General features: G+C 38.2%; 1 long non-coding RNA gene across 1 annotated transcript in view; it reads right to left on the reverse strand.

Moving 5' to 3' along the window:
* The window catches only part of LOC145819701 (uncharacterized), a 42,707-nt gene that overhangs the window by 13,586 nt on the left and 5,307 nt on the right, over nt 1-23,814 (reverse strand). Inside the window, exon 2 of the long non-coding RNA XR_014360468.1 lies at nt 8,767-8,894. This is a non-coding gene — a long non-coding RNA (uncharacterized LOC145819701). The remainder of the gene's footprint in view (nt 1-8,766; nt 8,895-23,814) is intronic.

The raw sequence follows: 23,814 nt of genomic DNA on the forward strand, positions 1-23,814 counted from the left end.
CTCGAGCGGCTTTCTTCACGCTCGAGCACGATTCTGTGTCTTACGCTCGAGCGGGGCTTTCTACGCTCGAGCGTAGAGTCGACTACATCAGTCCGTGATTTTACTTTTCTGATCACTTTTTGACCTACCTTTTCATCTCTTAACTTTTAAAAACCGCCCCTTGAGAGTCTCTCTCTCTACTCTTACCTTCTCTCCAAGATTTGATCTATTTCCGGTGATCTTCTACCCTAGTTCCTTTGGAAGAAAGGTAGAGCTTCACGAGATCTTTCTTTTAATCTGAAAAGGAGAGGATTTGGAGCACTTTGGATTTTGGGTCATCATCTCCATCTTCTCTATTTTAGTTGTGATCTTCAAGGTAGGGATTTCCTACTCTATTCTATAAGCTTTGTTCTAAGTTTGGTATTTTGATAGGTTGGGGACACTTTGATAATTTTGGGAACAAAACCTGGTTAAATTGCTAAATTGATTGGAGTAATTAATTTAAGGAAAATTGGGGAATTTGGTTAAATCCATGAAATTGGGGAATTTAATGATTAAATGGTGTAGTTGGTTAATATAAATCACTCGCCTATTGAATTGTTGTTATATTTATTTCCAGTCTAGAAATAACTGTTTTGGGCTATCGGTGGAGGATAGTCGTGATTGTTGTAGACATTGCATGTGGATTAGGAATAACTGAAACTAATCACATTGGTTAAGTCATTAATTTGACTATTGAATTAATACTGAAAATACGTGTATTGGTTGAGCATTGCATTTGCATATTGTGTGGGAGGAGATAGGGGATGTACTCCACGGTTTAGGGGAAGATAGGGGATGGACCTCTAAACCGGATTTTTGTTTGGGAGGAGATAGGGGATGGACTCCATTAGCACCATTTTTATGTGTGCTTATTATATTGAAGTGTTTTTACATGATTATTGATACAGCACTAAAATGTGTATCAAATGGGAAGTATGAAGTGTTTTGATATGAGCATGAGTCTCATTTGTTTTGTTGATATTGGAAGTAATGTGATTATGTTATATAATTCACTGTTGTAAGTTTGGCCAGGTTCTGAGCCATGTTGATAATAATGGAAGGTGAAATGTGTCTTAGACATTAGTGTTATGAGACTGTTTAATAATAAAATTGATTATTTTGATTAACCATCTATTGAATGCTATAGCTTTATTCAATGCTTATATTTGGTTTAGTATTTTTCTACTGGGCTGTGGCTCACCCTTTATGGGAACATCATTTTCAGGTTCAGGTGATAAGCTACCTCCACGGACTTAGCCTGGAAGGATTTGATGTTTGGGATGTTGAAGACTTGTCTTTAGTTATATGTTTTATTTTGTTATTTTTGGGATTTCATGTAAACATTCAAGCCTAGGGCTTAACTTGTAAATGAGTTAGTACTCATCTTTTTTGTGTCCAAGTGTTAGCTTGGAAAGATGTAAGCCCTTAGGGCATTTATTTTGATGTTGCAGGATGTTACAAGTAAAGTCTGTCAATAAGAATACTCTGATGACTAACTCAAATGATTCATTTTCTTTTATAAATGCATGTTAATGTTATGGTTATTATGGGTTTATTTTGAGGGCGTGACAACTTGGTATCAGAGCGTACCGGGTTTGAATACTTTGGGTACGTGGGAAGTGATTAGTATCACAATGGGTTCGTCTCGTTTGATAGAGACTTAGTGTAACGTTATATGCTTATATGATAACATGTTTATGTGATTATGTGGGTATGGAATGTAGTTTCAAGGATGTTGATTGGACCCTTGAGTTCTAGTAGTCTTGTTGGAAAGGCACTTGATCACTGTTGCTTCCAACCGGAACTATAGTAACGCATTGGGACTATCATTATCCGGGAATGAAATTCGTAGGTGCTTATGTGATTATGTGCTTACGTGGAATGAATTATTGTTGTCCATTGTATTAGGACGCGAGTGTTTAGCTTTGGCACATTTATTAATGTGCTAATGTCTTTGTTTCCTTTATTAGGATGTCAGGACGAGGACGAGGACGCGGTAGGCGTGGTAGGCCGGGTAGGCAGGAGGTGCCTGTGCCAGAGGAGATTCCGATAGTTCAGGAGGGAATTGGCCAGGCCAATGTGGCCGAGCCAGTAGGCCAGCAGGCTTTGGGCGCTTTAGCTCGAGAGATAGCGGGGGCATTCAGGGAGTCAGTAGGCATTCTCAGAGCTGAGAATCAAGCTCAGGCTGGTATTGTGGATGCAGGACCTTCCTTTCTGAAGAGGGAGTTCTTCCGGTCCAATCCGGATGAATTTGTGGGTGATCCTAAAGAGCCACTTAAGGCAGATGAATGGCTCGAACAGACAACGAAGACGTTTGAGATGCTTGGCATCGAAGACGAGGAGTTGAAAGTGACCTTGGCATCTTTCCAGTTGAAGGGGGATGCGGGTCAGTGGTGGACGTTTACTAAGGGGCGTATAGGAGGTACGTGGGAGGATTTTGTGAATGCTTTCCAGGAGAAGTTTTTATCTCCGGCAGTTAGGGAGAAGCTGCGAGACCAGTTTTGTCAGCTTAAGCAGTCGAGTTCTTCTGTGGCCGAGTTTGAGGCTGCATTTACTAGTTTATCCAGGTTTGCACCTGAATTGGTGGCGTCTGAGGAACGCCGCTGTATTGAGTTTGAGAAGAAGTTGAGGCGTGGCCTCAAGCTGAGAGTTGGGGGAACTATGATTCGGGATTATGGGCGTATGGTTGATGCTGCAGCACATATGGAGATCATGATGCAAGAGGAGGAGGAAGGGCAGAAGGGCTCCAAGAGGAGTCAGGATAGTCAGAGTGATGGTAGGAGACAGAAGGGTTTTAATCCCCAGCAGTCTCATGGTAGCTTTTCGAGATCGACTTTTCCTGTACCGGGTGCTAGTTCGGGGAAAGGCAGTCAGGGAGACATTACCTGTTTCAAGTGTGGTCAGTTGGGCCACAAGTCTCCAGTTTGTCCTCAGAGGGGAGGAGTTCAGAGAGCAGCATCTTCTTCGGCTCGATCTCAGAGCCAGAGTCAGGGTAGAGGTCAGTCACTCTCGTGTTATCAGTGTGGTCAGCCAGGGCATATGAAGAGGTATTGCCCCCAGTTGGGTGGCACACCTGGTGCATCTGGTTTGAGGCAGATTCAGGGTCAACAGCCAGCTCAGTCGGGTCAGGCCTCGAGGGCTAATCAGGGGGCTTCATCGTCTCAGTCGGTGCAGCAATCTTATGCTCCTAGGGGTGAGCAGGTTGATCAGAGGTCATCTGGGCGCGTGTATGCTGTTACCGCGCAGGATCTTGTACCGGCTCCATCTGTTGTGAGAGGTACTTTCTTATTTTGCAACTCGGTTGCTAATGTTTTGATTGATACGGGTGCATCTCATTCCTTTGTGTCTGCTGCATTTGCATCTGTTTTGGAGTTGGAGTTAGCACAGTTGGCATCTCCTATTTGTGTAGTGTCGCCTCTTGGGGGTGAATTGATTTTGAAACACGGTGTTAGGGGTTGTGATATAGAGGTTAATTACCATAGAATCCCATTTTCTTTTGTAGTTATGCCTATGAGAGGTTTCGATGTTATTTTGGGTATGGACTGGTTATCGTCATACCGGGCAGTTATTGATTGCTACCGCCAGAGGGTCACTTGTTGTACCGTGAGCAGAGAGTATTTTCATTTTCTGGGGGACCGGGTTGGTGATGTGTTGCCACCGGGGTATGTTCGACGAGGAAGGAGTGAGCTTAGTGGGCTACTTGCTAACCTTTTGATTAGTGAGGATGATGAGACCCAGGTTGTGTTGCCAAGGGTGGTTTGTGAGTACTCGGACGTCTTTCCCGAGGATCTTGTTGGTTTGCCACCGCATCGAGAGATTGAATTCTCTATTGACCTAATGCCCGGCACGGCGCCGATCTCTATGTCACCTTATCGTTTTGCCCCAGCCGAGTTAGTTGAGTTGAAGATCCAACTCCAGGAGTTACTAGACAAGGGTTTTATACGCCCTAGTGTTTCGCCGTGGGGAGCACCGGCCCTCTTTGTTAAAAAGAAAGGTGGTGCTTTGAGACTTTGCATAGATTATCGGAAATTGAATCGGGCTACGGTTAAGAATAAGTACCCTATGCCTCGTATCGATGACCTGTTTGACCAGTTGAAGGGTTCCCGTTGTTTCTCGAAGATAGACTTGAGATCGGGTTACCACCAGTTGAGGGTCAGGGAAGAGGATATTCCGAAGACGGCATTCCGTACGCGGTATGGCCATTATGAGTTTTTGGTAATGCCATTCGGGCTCACCAATGCACCGGCAGTCTTTATGGACTTGATGAACCGGATCTTCCGGGAATTCTTGGATCAGTTTGTAGTCGTTTTTGTGGACGACATCCTTATCTATTCGCCTTCTGAGGAGGAGCACGAGGCACACTTGAGGGTGGTGCTTGAGTTACTTAGAGCCCATAGGCTGTATGCCAAGTTTGGGAAGTGTGAGTTCTGGCTGAGAGAAGTCAAATTCTTAGGCCATGTGGTATCCGGTGAACGAGTGTCTGTTGATACATCCAAGGTAGAGGCAGTGCAAGATTGGGCACAGCCTAAGAGTGTGTTTGAGATCCGCAGTTTCCTGGGGTTAGCTGGGTATTACCGTCGCTTTGTGAAAGACTTCTCCAGGTTAGCATCACCGTTGACTAGACTGACTCGGAAGGGAGTTAAATTTGTATGGAGTGAGACTTGTGAAAAGTCGTTTCAGGAGTTGAAAGTTAGACTGACTACCGCTCCAGTATTGATTATTCCAGAGAGAGGGATGGGTTATGCAGTCTATTGTGACGCCTCACGAGAGGGTCTGGGTTGTGTATTAATGCAAGAAGGGAAAGTAGTTGCCTATGGTTCACGTCAGTTGAAAATTCACGAGCAGAATTACCCTACGCATGATCTAGAGTTAGCAGCTGTGATATTTGCCTTGAAGGTTTGGAGGCATTATCTTTATGGTGAGAGATTTGAGGTATTCTCGGATCATAAGAGTCTGAAATATTTGTTTACACAGAAAGACTTGAACTTGAGGCAGAGGAGGTGGATGGAGTTCATGGAGTTCATAGGAAAATATAGCTGTGAGACTTTGGGAGTCGCGTTGTCACTGTCCTAAAACTACTTCCTTCCCTCGCGAAGGTACAACCAAAATGAAGCAATTCCAAGATATAACCCATGGTGCTCACAACGTCTGTCATCTAGTGTTCACAACCACTAGGAGGCATGAACCATACCACGAACCAGAGTTGTCCAAAACATAAACAATATATAAAGTATAGAGAACTCTCTTAAAACATTTCAAAAAATAGGTTGATGAATTTATATAGGAACCTATGTAATCAACACGATTAACCACGATCAGTATTGAAATAGTTATATATTAAACCATATAATAAATTCTTTAAATATTTTCACAAAATTTATAATATACCCCCACATTTTAAAACTATAATCAAAACAATATAAAATAAAAAATATATAAATGGGCAACATATACCGTGTAATAGGTGTAGGTGTCTTCCGGATTTAAACCTCACTTAGTGTTAACAATTTCCCTCCGAAGAATCATAGTGAACTAAGTCTTAAACTAGACTCTTTGGACTGAAGGTCAACATGTCACACACACAGCACTGGTATTGGACAATAGTTCGTGGGTTAGTGCATTTAATGGTCACACACTCTGATCTTGATTTTCATACGAAATTTAGAGACTAGCCCAAGTCCCACGGTCACGACTACGACGGTTCCCACTTAGTAGAATCCTCCAAGGCTACAGTGACGGAATGCACCTGGCGAAAGATTGTTTGCCTTGGATTCATTTGGGGTAAAAACTCTTCCTAACAAGTCACTCATCAGCACTATTGCCTTAGAGATGGGTAGGATAACAACACTTGTGGTGTCTCCTAAAAATAAAGTGCTGGTATTAAATCACACCATAAGAATTGTTTCTACCCATTGAACCTCCTTCATACGGTTACCAATCATAGAGGTTGGGTTACTTCCTTAGGGCTTAGCCCATCCCCCTCGACAAATAAATATGGATTTAGCCTCGCTAGTGCAGAGGCAAAAACTCCTCGAAATTGTTAATAATATTTACCTCATAAACATTTTTGAGCTTCTCAAGCTTCAAATTTCATATATTAGTTTATCAATAATTTTCTCCATCACAGAGTATCTCATAATAAAGTCATTCTTATTCATTGCGCGCCACAACTTTTCCTTTTAGGGTTCATCAGGTAAATTCTTTAAATCGAACTCATGGGTGATGCTATGGTACATTTGGATGTACCATACATCTAATTATGAGGTTATGTGTTTTTATGTTATAACCATTATCATATAGATCATAACCATTATTATATTGGCTCATAACTTAGTTATATTTAGTTATTCATACATATCATATTATGTCATAACCACCTCATAACTAAATTATTTTAATAATTTAATTTTCAATTGACAACAGATGTAACCGGTTACCAAAGGACGACAAAGGAAATCAGTCGAGGGGTGTAAAAATGGCCCGCGGCTTAGGGTGGGCCTGGCCTGATTAGGCTCGGGACCCTGAACCTGGGCCTGGGTCATCATTTTGAAGCCCGGCTTGGCCCGTGGCCCGCTCAAGGCCCACTCAAAGCCTGGCCTGAGGCCTAGCCCACCCGAGTCCCACTGTCATTTTTAGTAGAAATGAATAAAATTTTGGTGAAAAAAATAGAAAAAAAAATTTAAAAAAATGTTCAGGCCTGGCCCAAGCCTAAACCGGAATACCCCCTGGTCCTAGGCCTAATTTTCCAACCCGTGGGCCAGCCCAGCCTAGCCAACCCGAACCCGAGCTTGGCCGGGCCAGGCCGGGCCAAATTTGCACCCCTAGTCGAGGGGTCACAAGTCAATTGGCCTCCCTCTCTGGCTCTTGCTCTTGCTCTTCTCTTCTTCTCCCTTTTCTCTTCCGCCATAGTCAAAGCTTTAGCCATTGCCGAAGACCACCAGCCCCATCGGCGTCGGGGCCACCTTTCTCTTAGTGTTGACATCTTCACAATCTCTCACTCTCTCGACATCAAGAACTAGTCACTTCCATTCTAATCGAATCTTTCCGAGAGATCTTTTTTGTAGCTCAGGTTTGTTTCTAACTCTAAACTTCATTTACATTAGGGCTTTTGATTTCAAAACCCTAACCCTTACTGCATATCTGATATTAAGTTTGGTTCTCAATCAAAATTAACATCTGTAGCCAATAGCTGTGCTACTAGAGCTTTGATCCCAAAGCTCTTAACTGTGAAGAATGAATATGTGATATTAAGTTTATTTTCTTAGCTTTTTCCTTTGAAAAAAGTCAAAATTTTTAATCCAATTATTGGCTCTATCTTTGACTCCATCTATAATGCAATGTCATTGATCACATTCCCAAATCATCCTTTGTTTCTGTATCATCCTTTGTTTTCTGGGAATTTATCAAGTCTCTGTTTATTTGTTTTTTAATTTTTATTTTTTACATTTTAATTTTTTTAAAAACCAATAAAAAAATTTTGGTTTTTAAGCTACAAAATTTCTTTGTTAAGTTTTTTGTAATTTTTTAAAAAGTTTTTTGTATTTTTGAGTTTGGAATTTTCAAATAAAACCAACACTAATTTTAACTGAATAATGTGTAAAAGAAAATTAATATTTGGTTTGGAATTTTCAAAAGCAATTTTTTGAGTGCAATTTTTTGAGTTTTTAATTTGTATATTGAGACATTTAGATTGTTCCTTGTTGCTTGTTTATTTGCCTGTATTATTTTTGGAGAAACTCAATTGTCTTCAATCTTCTCTTCCAAACTAACCAGCCCAAGAACTACACTCTGGGGGGGATTAAACTTTACCTATACCAATTTACTGGTTAACAGTTGTGGGCCAGAACTTGCTTGGATGAACACCGGTGCTTGAGGCTGCCCAAAACAGATTATCAACAGGAGCTGATGCTAACGAAGTTTTGATACTTAAAACCTCCACTTTTCCTAATCATAAGCTGCCTTCTAAACTGAAACTCCCAATCACCTGCACTTTATTTAATCACTGACATTGAGTTGAAGGACACCACTTTATCCACAATCAATCTATTTAGAATAGAAAACTCTTCTTTCAGCACCATCTGTCAGACCAGAATTTTATTCTATGGCCATCCATTTATTTCTTTGTATCCAAATCTCGAGTTTAAAGCATCGAACGTCCCCTTCCCTCCAGATCAGATTGAGCTGGTTTCCCCCTAATCACACTAATCACATAACAAGAAGGATTGACAGTCTTAAGCCCCCAACTCTTATTTGACAATTATCTAAGTAAAACCTCAGTAGGATATTACTCTGGTTTGCAATGGACACAATGTCATTCCACACTCCGGAGAAATTGCTAGTAAATTCTATATTTGGCATCCAACTACCCACCTCCAATTTGTATTTGCTGCAAATAATTCTTCTTCATAGTGCATCTTTCTCTACACCAAATCTCCACCGCCATTTAATCAACAAGCATGTGTTAACTTCTTTCATTCTCCTTATCCCCAAACCCCCTTGTTCCATACTTTTTGCAACTTAGGAGAGAGAGATTCTAAGAGAGAAAGGTGAAGCAGTGTGCCATGCATTCTAATCACCTTATCAGACATTTTCTTTGGTTCTTGGTTGTTTTCCAAAGAGCTTATTGACTCATAAGAAGTATATTCAGACTAAAGAATCAAATCAAGAAAATCAGTTACAGTATAGCCATAGGAATAAACAACCAAAATTCATTAAACTAAGGGAGAAAAATCCATGAATCATCACCTTGTTGCCTACACTTGCATCCACCAGTACAATTGCAGACATGCCTGTGTTCGGGCTAAAATCACTATTAAATGTGTTCTCCCACATGCTAACCTGGTGGTGGATTGGCTCACATAAACCTGTTATTCCTGAAGTGGCAAATTGAGTTGATGAAGAGTTCGCAACTTAATTCACAGATAAAAACGCAAACACAATAATTCAGCTGAAGCATCATACAAATGATGTAATTGAAATTATGCAAAATTGCATCAACCCACAGTGAAAGAAGACGCCTCAGAGGAAACTAAGAAATTAATTGAGTGACCAACAAGAAAGTAAATGAAGAAACAGAACTTGACCAAATTACAGAATTATAGACAAAGCCCACCAATCACAACCTTTTAATTACAACTCTTGCTACTGTCATTTGCTATGATAGTATCAGGCACTTAACCCCTTAATTGTAAGTGGGTAAGTGCAACATCATTAGATCCAATTTTCAACCCCTTAATTAAATCCTGGTTATGAGTCCTTAAGAGTAATGCACTTAACCCTTCAGCTACAATGTTAAATAAGAAGGGGGATAGGGGATCCCCTTGTCTTAGGCCCCTTTGTGGACTAAATTCCTTTGTTGGAGATCCATTAACAAGAACAGATAACCTTGCAGTAGTTACACATTCCTTCATCCAGTCTACCAATTTTGATCCAAAGCCAAAATTTGAAAGCATTGAGAATAGGAAATCCCAATTAACTGAGTCGTAGTTGTTAACCAGTTAGCTAGAAAAATGAAAAAAACTAATAATAAATTAGAAAGACATGTCAATGAAGTAATTATATAGTCTATTCAAATATATAAATATTTGGGGCCTCTTCAATGTTGGAGGCCTTAGACAAATGTCTTAATGGCCTATCAGTCAAGACATTACCGATTAAACACATTGCATTGCAGAGTTGACTATGTTTTTTCCCACTCCCCTATTCTTGATTGATTCTTTTTGTTATTCAATTCGTAAATACATTTTAAGGCTTTTTGGACTAAAAGTAGTCTCTGTTCTTCTAGCTTTGAATGCACTATTTTGTCTCTCTTGGAAATTATATTAAATTATTGCTGTTGTTTATTGCTTTTTCTACAAGAGCATGAAGATGCTTGAAACAGAGTAATGCCTTTAAAAAATTATTGTTCTTCTGTTTTTGGGGACTTTGATTTATTAATTCATTCCAAACTAGAGTTTATATGGGGTTTTGTGTGGTATGTATGGTCATGCTACCATGCCCCTTTTGGGATGTGTACCATATGCAAATTATAACATTTGTGACGTTGATTACCACAAATGTCATGACTAAATATGAGTCATAAGTAAAGAAAAAAATATGATATGATTATATGAAAGAATAGGGGCATTGCTCAAGTGTGGGCATGAAGGTTTGAGTCTTCCTATCTTTTACACATCCCAACATCCTCAGTTACTAGGACCAACACTGGGTAATGTTCTTTAGACTCTTATGAAACAATCAATCTGAGTACCTCCCAAATTCATAAATTCAGTAGTTCCTTATACAAAATTGAAAAGATTTGTATTCTGATAGATAAATCCAAAACTATTCATTATCTAATCCAATTGTGATATACTATGAACAGAGATTTATGAAACTGATGAGAGGACCATGTGATAGGGGTTTGTTAAAAAACAAAAAGAAAAAAAGAAAAACAGAGCTGCAATGTATATATATATAATATAATATAATAAGTAGTCAGAAACTAAGAGGGGAATAGGCATTTTTGCTAGGACACTAAAGTACAGTTGAGGCTGCTTGAAAACATCCCCCATATATTGATTTATTAGTGCAGAAATTTGGCCCAACTTCCAAAGGATTTACACTCTAACCTGTATCCTAATTAATATGCTATATACTTATTAGAGTTCTATAACCCCTCCTGTGCAATTGTAATTATTTCACATTTTTCCATCAGTTTGTAACATTGTGCCTATAGCGACCCCGGTCTTTTCTCTTTAGATTATTGTATCCGGACTTAGGCTCCGTAGATCCTGTCATTATTTATTGGTTGTTGTTGTCCTTTAATCTCTTTGTATTTGAGGTATAGGTTGTGTTGGACGGGTCTGGTACAGGTTGGTTGAATTTTGATGCCAATAGGTGATGCCCAGATTTTGGCCTTCACGCTCGAGCGGAAGTTTTAACGCTCGAGCGGTCCCTTCGTTGTTGCTTCTCCGCTCGAGCGGGAATTTTGACGCTCGAGCGGGATTTTCCATCTCCCAGTATTTTTTCTCTGCAGTTCTTCCGCTCGAGCGGTAGTTTTTACGCTCGAGCGTGATCCCTTGTTTTTGCTCCTCCGCTCGAGCGGGGTGTTTGACGCTCGAGCGGGTGCAGCGCCTGCAAAACTTCTGAAAGGGTGCAATCGACGCTCGAGCGGCTTTCTTCACGCTCGAGCATGATTCTGTGTCTTACGCTCGAGCGGGGCTTTCTACGCTCGAGCGTAGAGTCGACTACATCAGTCCGTGATTTCACTTTTCTGATCACTTTTTGACCTACTTTTCATCTCTTAACTTTTAAAAACCGCCCCTTGAGAGTTTCTCTCTCTACTCTTACCTTCTCTCCAAGATTTGATCTATTTCCGGTGGTCTTCTACCCTAGTTCCTTTGGAAGAAAGGTAGAGCTTCGCGAGAGCTTTGTTTTAATCTGAGAAACTTGGGATTTGGAGCACGTGGGTCTTTGGTCTTCATCTCCGTCTTCTCCATTCGGGTTATTTTCTTCGAGGTAGGGATTTCCTACTCCAATTTATAAGTTTTGTTCTAAGTTTTGGTATAATGATATGTTGGGGTTACTTTGATAATTTTGGGAGAAGCCCTAGTTGTGTTAATTAATTAATTTGTATAATTAATTTAAGGGAATTGGGGAATTTGGTTAAATTCATGAAATTGGGAAAGTTATTGGTTAAATGGTGTAGTTGGATAATGTAAATCACTCGCCTATTGAATTGATGGTATATTTATTTCCAAATCTAGAAATAACTGTTGTGGGCTATCGGTGGAGGATAGTCATGCTTGTTGTAGACACTGCATGTGGATTAGGGATAACTGAAACTAATCATTGATTAAGTCATCAATATTGACTGCTGAATTAATACAGACATTATGTGTATTGATTGTGTGTTGTATATGTTATGTGTGTGCATACATTATTTTGTGTGGGATGAGATAGGGGATGTACTCCACGGTTTAGGGGAAGATAGGGGATGGACCTCTAAACCGGATTTTGTTTGGTAGGAGATAGGGGATGGACTCCATTAGCATCACTTTTATGTGTGCTTATTTTTATTGAAGTGTTTAATTGATACAGCACTAAAATGTGTATCAAACTGGAAGTATGAAGTGTTTTGATTTGAGCCTGAGTCTCAATTGTTTGTTGACATTGGAAGAATGTGAATATGATATATATAGCTCACTGTTGTAAGTTTGGCCAGGTTCTGAGCCAGATTGATAATGTTGGAAAGTAAAACGTGTTTTAGACATTAGTGTCATGAGACTGGATAGTAATGTAATTGATTATCTTGGTTAACCATCTGTTAAATACTAATGCTTTATTCAATGCTTATATTTGGTTTAGTATATTTCTACTGGGCTGTGGCTCACCCTTATGGGAACATCATTTTCAGGTCCAGGTGATAAGCTACCTCCCAGGACTTAGCTTGGAAGGATTTGGATTTTGAAGACTAGCTTTAGTTGTTTGCTTTTATTTGATGAATAATCAAGCCTAGGGCTTTATTTGTATTTGAGTTAGAACTCATATTTTGTGTCCAAGTGATGGCTTGGAAAGATGTAAGCCCATAGGGCATTTAATTTGATGTTACATGTAATGTTTTTATTTAGTAATACTCTGATGAATGAATGAATAAATTGTTTTCTTTAAATAATGCATGTCAATGATATACATATAATGGGTTTATTTTGAGGGCGTTACAGTGCCCTTTTGTATATACTATTTTCCCACCACCTCATTAACTCTTTTGCAAATAACAACTTCAGTTTGGAATTTCTAAAGTTTTGGTATGTTTTTTTATGTCTTTTTATTTTTTTCCCTCTCCCTTAGTTTTGTGTTTTGGTTGAAATGCTTGATTCCTTATTTTTGTTAGGTAAAAGGAGAGCCCAATACCTCTTACATCTAAGCTTACATTTCGAGCGACGAAGTACACTACAGCTATTGACGTCTGGTCTGCTGGTTGTGTTGCTGCTGAACTACTTCTTGGACAGGTACATATTTTGTCCTACTAGGTCCTTTAAGCTTCAGTATATCTAAATTATATGGTATGCCTGATGGCCAAATTGAAAAGCAAAATTTTTATGATATAACTTGTATAGTCACACACTCATTCGTCATAGTTTTTGTATTAAAAAAAACTGAGATTAAAAGTTTAAGGTCACAGTCAAAAATTGTGACCGTTAACCAATTTTGTAGTAGTGCTCATATATTAGTAGTATGTATTATGAATCTAAAGTATCAATGATAGAATAAATGTAAATAATAAAATCAAACAATAAGCATAGCATTAATACAAGGCGTGCTCTATTCACAGCCCAAGATTCATTGTGAGTAGCAGTGGGTTGCAGCGGTAAGCAAGGGTCCTGAAGATCACACCCTTCAACTTCTCAGACCTCAAAAAGACCTTTATTGTATATATTAATTGTTTTATATATATTTTGTACATTAATTTTTTGTGAGAAATTTTTTTTTTGTCTACAATAGGCCCAAAAATAAAAAACGATGTTTTTATTGTCTATTTTTTTGGGACAAAATAAGTTGTCACCAATCACCTATTTTAGGCGCGCTCAATTTTCATATGGTGCCAAAACATTTGGCTCCTTATGCGAAAATAAAAAAAATAAAAAAAAAAAAAAATTTCTTGCCAAATTTGTGACATTTTGTTCTAGGTGACCGCTCGAGCGAAGGAAATTGCGCTCGAGCGGAGAATTGTTGCTCCTAGTATCTTGCCAATTTACAGGCCGGACCACTCGAGCGTAGAAAGCTGCGCTCGAGCATAGAATGTGAGCACCCAGTAGTTTCATTGTAGCTCTACAAAACTTCTGGGAATTGTCATTTTTCGCTCGAGTGATAGAGTCGTCGCTCAAGCGATAGAGTCGTCGCTCAAGCGATCCCCTCGTAATGGTGCTGCCCGCTCGAGCGAAATAAGTTGCGCTCAAGCGGTTTGCGCGATTCTACACTTTAAAAAGTGCGATTCTAATCATTCTCTCCACTTTTCTTTTCTTCTCTCTTCCCCCTTGTCTCAAGCCCGAAGAACCCTAAGTTTCCTCTCCAAAATACTCCTCATTCTCCTAAGATCCAACCTAAAATCTCTTGCAAAGGGTGAAGAACACTTGAAGATCATCATCCTTACTGATTAGAATTTTGTTTGGTGAAGAGTTCATCTAGATGCTTGGTTCTTGTGCTCATAACTTGAGGTAGGGTTACTTTTAACCAAATATTTCTTTGATTTGAAGAAGTTTATATGGTATTGTTGTGATTTTGAAGATTGATTAAATGATTGAGTTGGATATAAACTTTGGATTTAACAAAAAGGGGCAATCCACTCACTTGTTATTAAAATGTCAATTAAATCTACATAAAAGAAGAGTATTGATGTTAAGACTTTATATATATATATATATATAAATAGAGGGAAAGCCCCAAAGGTAACAAAAAACCCTAATTTCCAACTAAGTAGAGAGTAGAATTTTAATTGGAATTTCCTTACAGTCTTGGAATCTTGTGAACAATAAAGGATAAAAGATGTGAATATTGTGATGACAATGAGATTGTGGCTTGGAGATTAATTCTTCTTGAGTGTGATTATGTGTTTCATCTCATATTGTGTTAAATATTTGTTGAATGAATGAAAGTTTAGCAAATTGAGCATGAGTCTTTTGATATGATTGTATGTGTTGATACCTGCGCAGGGAGTCAAGGTGCCCAATTGCCTTGTCTTGAGCTTATTGCTGGACGAATGTGGGAAAAAAGGTTTTTGGGTGTCTACTAGTCCAGCCGTATTATAGTCGGTAAAAGTGAAAAAATGGATGATTTTGGATGCCCACGTCCTGCAGTATAATAGTCAATAAATATGGGGATGGTTTTTAAATTAAAGTATAACTTGCATTTGGTTTATCTGGACTCTTATGGGGTACTCATGGTGTGTTTTCTTTTCCAATATGATGATGTTTGGCGTGAGATAGAAATGTGATTATTCAACGGGTCATTAGTTACATATTAACTATGTTTATAAGAGTACTTTAATTACTCACCCTGTCTTGTCTCAATGGTGTCATGGGCTTATTCAAATGATTAAATACTTGGTCAAATGTATTCCTGCTAGGAATATAGCTCACCTCTATTTATTTTACAGGAGATAATGACATACAACTTCAGAAATGAATTGGATTTAGCAGTGGTTCAGTTTGGACTTGGCATATCAAGAACTTTTTGGTTGTTAAGACTTAGAATTTTGTATTAAGACTTTAAAAACGTACTTTGTTGTACCAGGCTAGTACTTTGGAATGTTGTATGCCCTTGGGGGCCTTTCTTTTTTGTAATGTCATCTAGATCATTGAACTTGGAGATGAGTTCAAGGTATTTTGGAAATATAAACTTTGTAGTTGTAACTTCTTGAATCTTAGTTCCATGGGAAAGACGGCTATTTTGTATATTGCTGCACTTGTGGTGGTGTATTCATGTGTAAATTTGCAAGGCATTACAAAATTAAAAATTTCGTCTAGAAAAAATCAACTGCTTTAGTCTGTTTATTAGGATAATGCGACCTAACAGCTGGGGTATCACTTTTTGTTTATTATTAGATTTTTTTTTAGTTCTTTTTTTTTTTTTTTTTTTTTGCATTGGAAACTTAGTCTCAGTATTTGTTAACTACATTATTATTAAACAAATCCATTCATGTGTGCATGTGGTGCACTTGATGAATTTACTGTAACCATTAAGATTTTTGTTTGTTTGTTTTTTTCCTAATCGAATATATTGTAAATTTATTTTTCTTGTCTTTCTTCACAAGGAATTCTGATTGAAGCATGATGGATATATCGACTGGTCCTCCAAAGCGGCCGATCGCTCCATTCATTTTCTTTTGGTATTCCGATAATATCTATTTGTATGTAGTTATATATTTTCCATTATATGAAATCTTATATTCACTTTCATATGTTTATAGCCAAGACCAATCAATGGAGTTGAAAAAAACCCAAATGAAAGTACACATGAAGGTAAATGTAACGTATTCTTGTTGCTTGTAGTATTCCTCTTGTACTTGTAAGCTTGTATGTAATTGTTCATATGATTTTATGCATGCAATGTAGGATATTGGACACAAAAGGAATCAACTTCCTGAAGAAGAAAAAAATAAGTACATACAAATGGGAATGTTGCAATCTGAACGATATATGCCCAATTAAAATTGTGGTCCAACAAAAGCCTCCAAAAGTAAAAATTCAAACCCGAATTGAGCTTACATCGATTTGTAAGATTATTAGAAGGCTGGACAAAGCACAACAATAGGCAATGACTGATATGGGGTTTTACGGCATCCTAAGCCTTAGGTGCATGCACATAGAACATGAATTGTGCCATTGGTTAGTTCAGAATTTTGATCCTTCAACTTGTTCATTGAATGCCCACAGTCTTCGAATGCTTCTCACCATAGAAGATGTTCATGAGTTGATGGGTTTACCTTCCAATGGTCTAGTTGTCAAGTCAACAGGGTTCGCGGTTGAAATTACAAACCTATGTGATGACCTTGCAGTGAAGAATAAATTTGTTCCGTTCACATCTCTAAAATCTTATCTGATTGAAACAAAAGAAATTGGAACTAAATTTAAAAGGAAACTTGTTCTTATACATCATAGGAGCCCTCTTATGCCCCACCACGAAGGCAAGCGTACACCAATCATTCATTGAGATGGTTAAGAATGTTGAGTCCATCCGTCAATTCAATTGGGCAAAGCACACACTTGATTTTCTCATCGACCGCATTGATATTGCCAAGGTCAAAGAGCGGTCTGATGTGTGAGGCTATTTGCTTCTCCTAATGGTACCTACCCTCGACGTGTAATTATTTCATCTATTAATTTTTATTGCATATTGTCTTAACCCTCCCCAAACCAATCCCATACTTTTCATTTATTACTAGTTACAATATAAAAAAGATAAATCTTTATTTTATTTATTTTCTTTTTTATTTTTGTACTCTAATAACTACTCTTTATTTTACCTAATGACACACAAACTCTTTAAAGAGTCTTTCAAGACTATTCAAATGCAGTAATCCCTGAAGAATTTTGTTAAAAAAGCTATTATAATAGCTAATCCATTAAAGTGACTAAAATATGATAATGCTAATTATAATTGCTAACAAGTCTTGTTTAAAGACTCCCTTAGAGATTCTGATATATATATATATATACACACACTAGCATTACACCCATGGGATGCACGGCCTTAAAACAAATAATTGAAAATTTATTTTTTAAATTAAATAGTAACAATTTTAATATTTAAAGGTAAAATGGTTAAAATCATGTAAATTAAGTTGTTTTTGAACTACACTCGAGTGATGTTTTAATTATGTCGTCATTAATATTATATTGGGCAAATTATACCAATGGTCCCTATATTTTACTCATTGTGTAATTTTGGTCTCTACACTTTCAATTGACTCGATTTTAACCCTTAATTTTAAATTTTGCGTCAATTTGGTCCAATTGATAATATCGCTAGTGTATTTTAAGAAAAATTATCACTAAATTAGTTGAGGTTAACTTACTGAATTTGGTAAGTTTATAATTTCGCCTATGACACATGATAGTTATGTGCATAGTTTTCATTTAAAAAAATGCTAAGAGTTGTAACCAATTGGATCAAATTGGGACAAAATTATAAATTCAAGGTCAAAATCGTGCTAATTGAAATTACAGGGACTAAAATGACACACGGATCAAAGTACAGGGACTATCGTCATAATTTGTCCTATTATATTTTAAGTATTACCTAACAATAATTATGTTGCAACCTGACTAATTGATATTAAAGCAACGAAAAATTTCACTAAAAATAAACACATTGTTTAACGTCAATATCCTGTCACATGACAACCTGAAGATTTTAATTTACAATTACATATTGAAACTCAAATTAGAGAACGAAATGAAAGAAAATTGAGAGGAAGTAATACTGACCCATTTTCTTAAGTCACTCTCTCAAATCAAATTCATCTTATCCTACATCAAGCCCTAACTATAAATCATTTCACACTCCCTTCTCATCGCTTCCAATTGCCTTTTTTAGTATCTTTTTCTAGTGCCTTTCTCCAGTCACCCTTACAACTTTCAACCCAACAATGCAATTTGCTAGAGCTCCTAAATATATTCTCCAATCTATACTCCTGTTAACTAAACTAACTCGTTGTGAATAATATCCTCAAATTGTTAATTTTAAAGTTAAAGGAGATTTTTGTAATTTTAAAGTAGGAGATTTTTTATCCTGATACGGTAGCTTTAGTTTGACATAACTGAATAGTACAATATTTGAGCCAATTTCTTTTGCCCCAAGTTCAACTATTTTAAGTTGTATATATTTTTGACGTATATTTGAAATAATTACATAAGATTTTAACCATGACATTCTTTTGTATGACATTTATGTTTTGTTTGAATAATGAATTTAAGAGAAATAAAATGAAATTAACTAAACAAAAAATATATTACTTTTTTTTATAACAATTATCTTTTCTTTTCTTTCCCTTCATTTTATTTTCCTACAGTCTTTTTGTTTTTCATGATTCTTTTATTATGTAAATCCAAGATCCAAACAAAAATTTAAGTCCATGATAATAAATTTATAATATTATAATAATTCCAATTATTTTGTCTTAACATGAAACATAAAAGTGACAAATTAATCTTACTTGAATAATACCTTTGCGCCTATTTGATAGATTATTATCTATATGCATATTTGCTTCTTTCTTTTTTTTCTTTTTTTTCTTTTTTTTTTTGGAGAAGCGTATTTGCTTGTTGTAATAAAAAAATCATATTTTCTTGAATTAATTTATCTAACAATATTTAGTTTGTCTTACACTTATAACTAGGTATCATAAGATTAATAAGAAAGATGGACCATTTTGGTCAAGTGAATCATTTGACTCTTTAATAATAATTTATAAGAACATGTTAATATTGCAAAATAAATAAATAATAAGCTTATCCAGGCTCGTTTACTTAAAAAATTAATTTCAAGCATATTAGAGTTACGCTATAATGTTAAGTCAAGTTACTTGGCTCATATTCATACTTAATTACATGAAAATTATGATTTTGGGATCAAACTAATTTTTTTATGAATCATATATATGGAGGGAGGGCCTACGAAATGAATTATTTGGATTATCGCGTCTTGTGGTGGATCCCAAGTTCTCTCAATTTCAGATTTAAACTTGAGAGAAACCTAACCTAATAAAATTCATATGATAGTATGGCTAAACTCAATTTTTATACTCAATTCTCTTGTATTTTAAGGGTATATTATTCTTTTTTTTTTTTGCTGTAACGCCCTCAAAATAAACCCATAATAACCATAACATTAACATGCATTTATAAAAGAAAATGAATCATTTGAGTTATTCATCAGAGTATTCTTATTGAAAGGCATCACATGTAACATCCTGCAACATCAAAATAAATGCCCTAAGGGCTTACATCTTTCCAAGCTAACACTTGGACACAAAAAGGATGAGTACTAACTCATTTACAAGTTAAGCCCTAGGCTTGAATGTTTACATGAAACCTCAAATTAACAAAATAAAACATATAACTAAAGACAAGTCTTCAAAATCCCAAACATCGAATCCTTCCAGGCTAAGTCTGTGGAGGTAGCTTATCACCTGAACCTGAAAATGATGTTCCCATAAAGGGTGAGCCACAGCCCAGTAGAAAAACACTAAACCAAATATAAGCATTGAATAAAGCTATAGCATTCAATAGATGGTTAACTAAGATAATCAATTTTATCATTAAACAGTCTCATGACACTAATGTCTAAGACACATTTCACTTTCCATTATTATCAACATGGCTCAGAACCTGGCCAACTTACAACAGTGAATTGTATATCATATTCACATTACTTCCAATATCAACAAAACAAACGAGACTCAAGCTCATATCAAAACACTTCATACTTCCCATTTGATACACATTTTAGTGCTGTATCAATAATCATGTAAAAACACTTCAATATAATAAGCACACATAAAAATGGTGCTAATGGAGTCCATCCCCTATCTCCTCCCAAACAAAAATCCGGTTTAGAGGTCCATCCCCTATCTTCCCCTAAACCGTGGAGTACATCCCCTATCTCCTCCCACACAAAACAATGTATGCAAATGCAATGCTCAATCAATACACGTATTTTCTGTATTAATGCAATAGTCAAAATTAATGACTTAACCAATGTGATTAGTTTCAGTTATTCCTAATCCACATGCAATGTCTACAACAATCACGACTATCCTCCACCGATAGCCCAAAACAGTTATTTCTAGACTGGAAATAAATACAACAACAATTCACTAGGCGAGTGGTTTAAATTATCCCACCACACCATTTAATCAATGAATTCCTCAATTTCATGAATTTAACCAAATTCCCTTAAACTAATTATACAAATTAATTTATTAATACAACTAGGGTTTTTCCCAAAATTACCAAAGTATCCCCAACATATCAAAATACCAAAACTTAGAACAAAACTTATAGAATGGAGTAGGAAATCCCTACCTCGAAGTGAAGAACTCGAATGGATAAGATGAAGATGAAGACCCAAATTCCAAAGTGCTCCAAACCACCAAACGTTCAGATTAAATGGAAGCCCTCGACTCACTCTATCTTTTTAACAAAGGACTTAGGGTAGAAATACACTCTAAGTAGATCAAACCTAAGAGAGAAGGTGTGTAGGGAGAGGGAGAAGACGGTTCTAGGGTTTTAAAATCAAAAAGGAGATGAAAAATGATCCAGAAAGTCGGATCTCGGGTTTTTATACCAGTCGCCCCGCTCGAGCGTGGAAACCCCCGCTCGAGCGGCGAATGCACACTCCCAGAAGTTTTTGCAGACAGGTCCCCGCTCGAGCGCCCAACTCCCCGCTCGAGCGTCACTCACGACTTCCCGCTCGAGCGTCCAATCCCCCGCTCGAGCGGCCAACACTACACAGGAGATACTGGATGGGTGTATTCCCCGCTCGAGCGTCCAAACCTCCGCTCGAGCGGATAAGCCAAAATCTAGGCAACTAGACTTGGTTCCTAAGCTCAACCAACCTGCTCCAAATCTTCCCAACACAACCCAAGATTCAAAATAAGGAAATAATGAATGACAACAACAATTATACAATGACGGAATCTACGGAACCTAAGTCCGGATACAATAATCAAATGGGAAAAGACCGGGGTCGCTATAACCTCCCCCCCTTAAAAGAATTTCGTCCCCGAAATTAAGCATAAGTTTGTAAATAAAAACAAGTTTTTCTCAATTCTCAAAGATATTGTATGACAACAATAAACATCTTGACCCAATACTGGTCACTTCATCTCTTTATCAAAGGGTATCTCACAATATATATAAAACAACATATATTTCAACCTGTATCATTATTATGGATTATTCCTTTTAATGTTAACAATTCCCATATCATATTCAATTGCATGATATAAACCACATATTCAACGATGTACTCAATAGATGCAATGTTACACTAAACTTCTACAATGAAGCAAGTTTCAAGATACACCCATTTATCAAAACATACTCAACGTTTTACAACTTAAGACACATGTAAAGCTCTTAAGTTTAACAATATTACAAAATCTAAATACTAGATTATAAATCGACAAACATGTCCGGGTATTTTTCGCGGACTTCCAACTCACGTTCCCAAGTGGCTTCCTCCACTCCGTGATGTTTCCACAAAACTTTGACCAAAGGGATGGTTTTGCCTCGCAAAACTTGATCCCGCCTATCCAAGACCCGAACCGGTCTCTCCTCATACGAAACATCCTCATCAACCACTAAATCGGTCCAATCCAACACATGTGATGGATCCGGCTCATACTTCCAAAGCATACTCACATGAAACACGTCATGTACTCCGGACAACTGCGGCGGCAAAGCTAGACGATAGGCAGCCTCGCCAATCCTCTCAAGGATCTCAAAAGGACCAATGAATCGAGGGGATAACTTCCCGCTCTTCCCAAACCTCATCAATCCCCGTCTTGGTGATATCTTCAAAAAGACATGATCACTCACCTCAAACACCAAAGGTCTCTTCCTACGGTCGGCATAAGATTTCTGACGACTCTGGGCTGTAACAAGCCTCTTACGGATAAGCTCAACCTTCTCCGTCGTTTCCCTCACTAACTCCGGACCCAACAGAGGTGCATCACCCACCTCGGCCCAACAAACAGGAGACCTACACGGTCGGCCGTATAAGGCCTCAAACGGTGCCATACCGATACTAGCCTGGAAGCTGTTGTTGTAGGCAAACTCTACTAATGGCAAGTGCCTCTCCCACGACCCGCTAAAGTCAAGAACACAACCCCGAAGCATATCTTCAAGGATCTGAATAGTACGCTCGGACTGCCCATCAGTCTGAGGATGATAAGCTGTGCTAAAGGTCAACTTAGTACCTAAGGCGCTCTGCAAGCTCTGCCATAATCTGGCAGTAAAACGAGGGTGCCTATCGGAGACGATCGTCAATGGAACCCCGTGCAACCTCACTATGTCCCGAATATACAAGTCGGCAAGATGATCTACTGAATCTCTAACGCGCATAGGAATGAAGTGCGCCGACTTAGTCAACCGGTCTACAACCACCCAAATAGCATCACTGCCCCGCTGAGTCCTCGGAAGACCTACAACGAAGTCCATAGTGACATGCTCCCACTTCCACTCGGCAATAGGCAAGGGTTGTAACAAACCCGCTGGCCTCTGATGTTCGGCCTTCACTTGCTGACAAGTAAGGCACTTAGATACGAAAGCTGCCACATCTCTCTTCATACCCCGCCACCAAAACTGGCGACCCAAATCCCGATACATCTTAGTACCTCCCGGATGCACCGCAAGGCGTGAATGATGAAACTCTCGGAGTACCTCCTCTCGATGAGACTCCGGCACAAACAGACGGTCTCGGTATCTCACACTCAGGTCGGGATACACCGTCAAACCTTTCTCAACCTTCCCACCAGAAATCTTCTCACGGAGGGATTCTACCTCAAGGTCGCCCCTCTGAGCCTCTAACACTCGAGTCACAAGTGTAGGTTGCGCAACAACAGAAAACAAGGCCGCAGCCTCAACGGATTCGCCCAGAAGCAAATCAAACTCTCCAAGTGCACCTAACATCTCCCACTCTCGGATGGCTATACTAGCTATGTCACCAACAGGTTTCCTGCTAAGGGCGTCGGCCACCACATTGGCCTTTCCCGGATGATAATGCAATTCAAAGTCATAATCCTCAATAAATTCCATCCACCTCCTCTGCCTCAAGTTCAAGTCTTTCTGTGTGAACAGATATTTCAGACTCTTATGATCCGAGAATACCTCGAACCTCTCACCGTAAAGATAATGTCTCCAAATCTTTAAGGCAAATATCACAGCTGCTAACTCTAAATCATGCGTAGGGTAATTCTTCTCGTGAACTTTCAACTGACGTGAGCCATAGGCAACCACTTTCCCCTCTTGCATCAACACACAACCAAGACCCTCTCGTGAGGCGTCACAATAGACTGCATAACCCAACCCTCTCTCCGGAATAATCAAGACTGGAGCAGTGGTCAGTCTAACTTTCAACTCCTGGAATGACTTTTCACAAGTCTCACTCCAAGCAAATTTGACTCCCTTCCGAGTCAATCTAGTCAAAGGCGAAGCTAATCTGGAGAAATCTCTTACAAACCGGCGATAATACCCAGCTAATCCCAGAAAACTGCGGATCTCAAACACACTCTTAGGCTGTACCCAA

The sequence above is a fragment of the Camellia sinensis genome, chromosome 2 (genome assembly GCF_055761805.1).
Source record: "Camellia sinensis isolate YWXY chromosome 2, ASM5576180v1, whole genome shotgun sequence".
Lineage (NCBI taxonomy): Eukaryota > Viridiplantae > Streptophyta > Magnoliopsida > Ericales > Theaceae > Camellia > Camellia sinensis.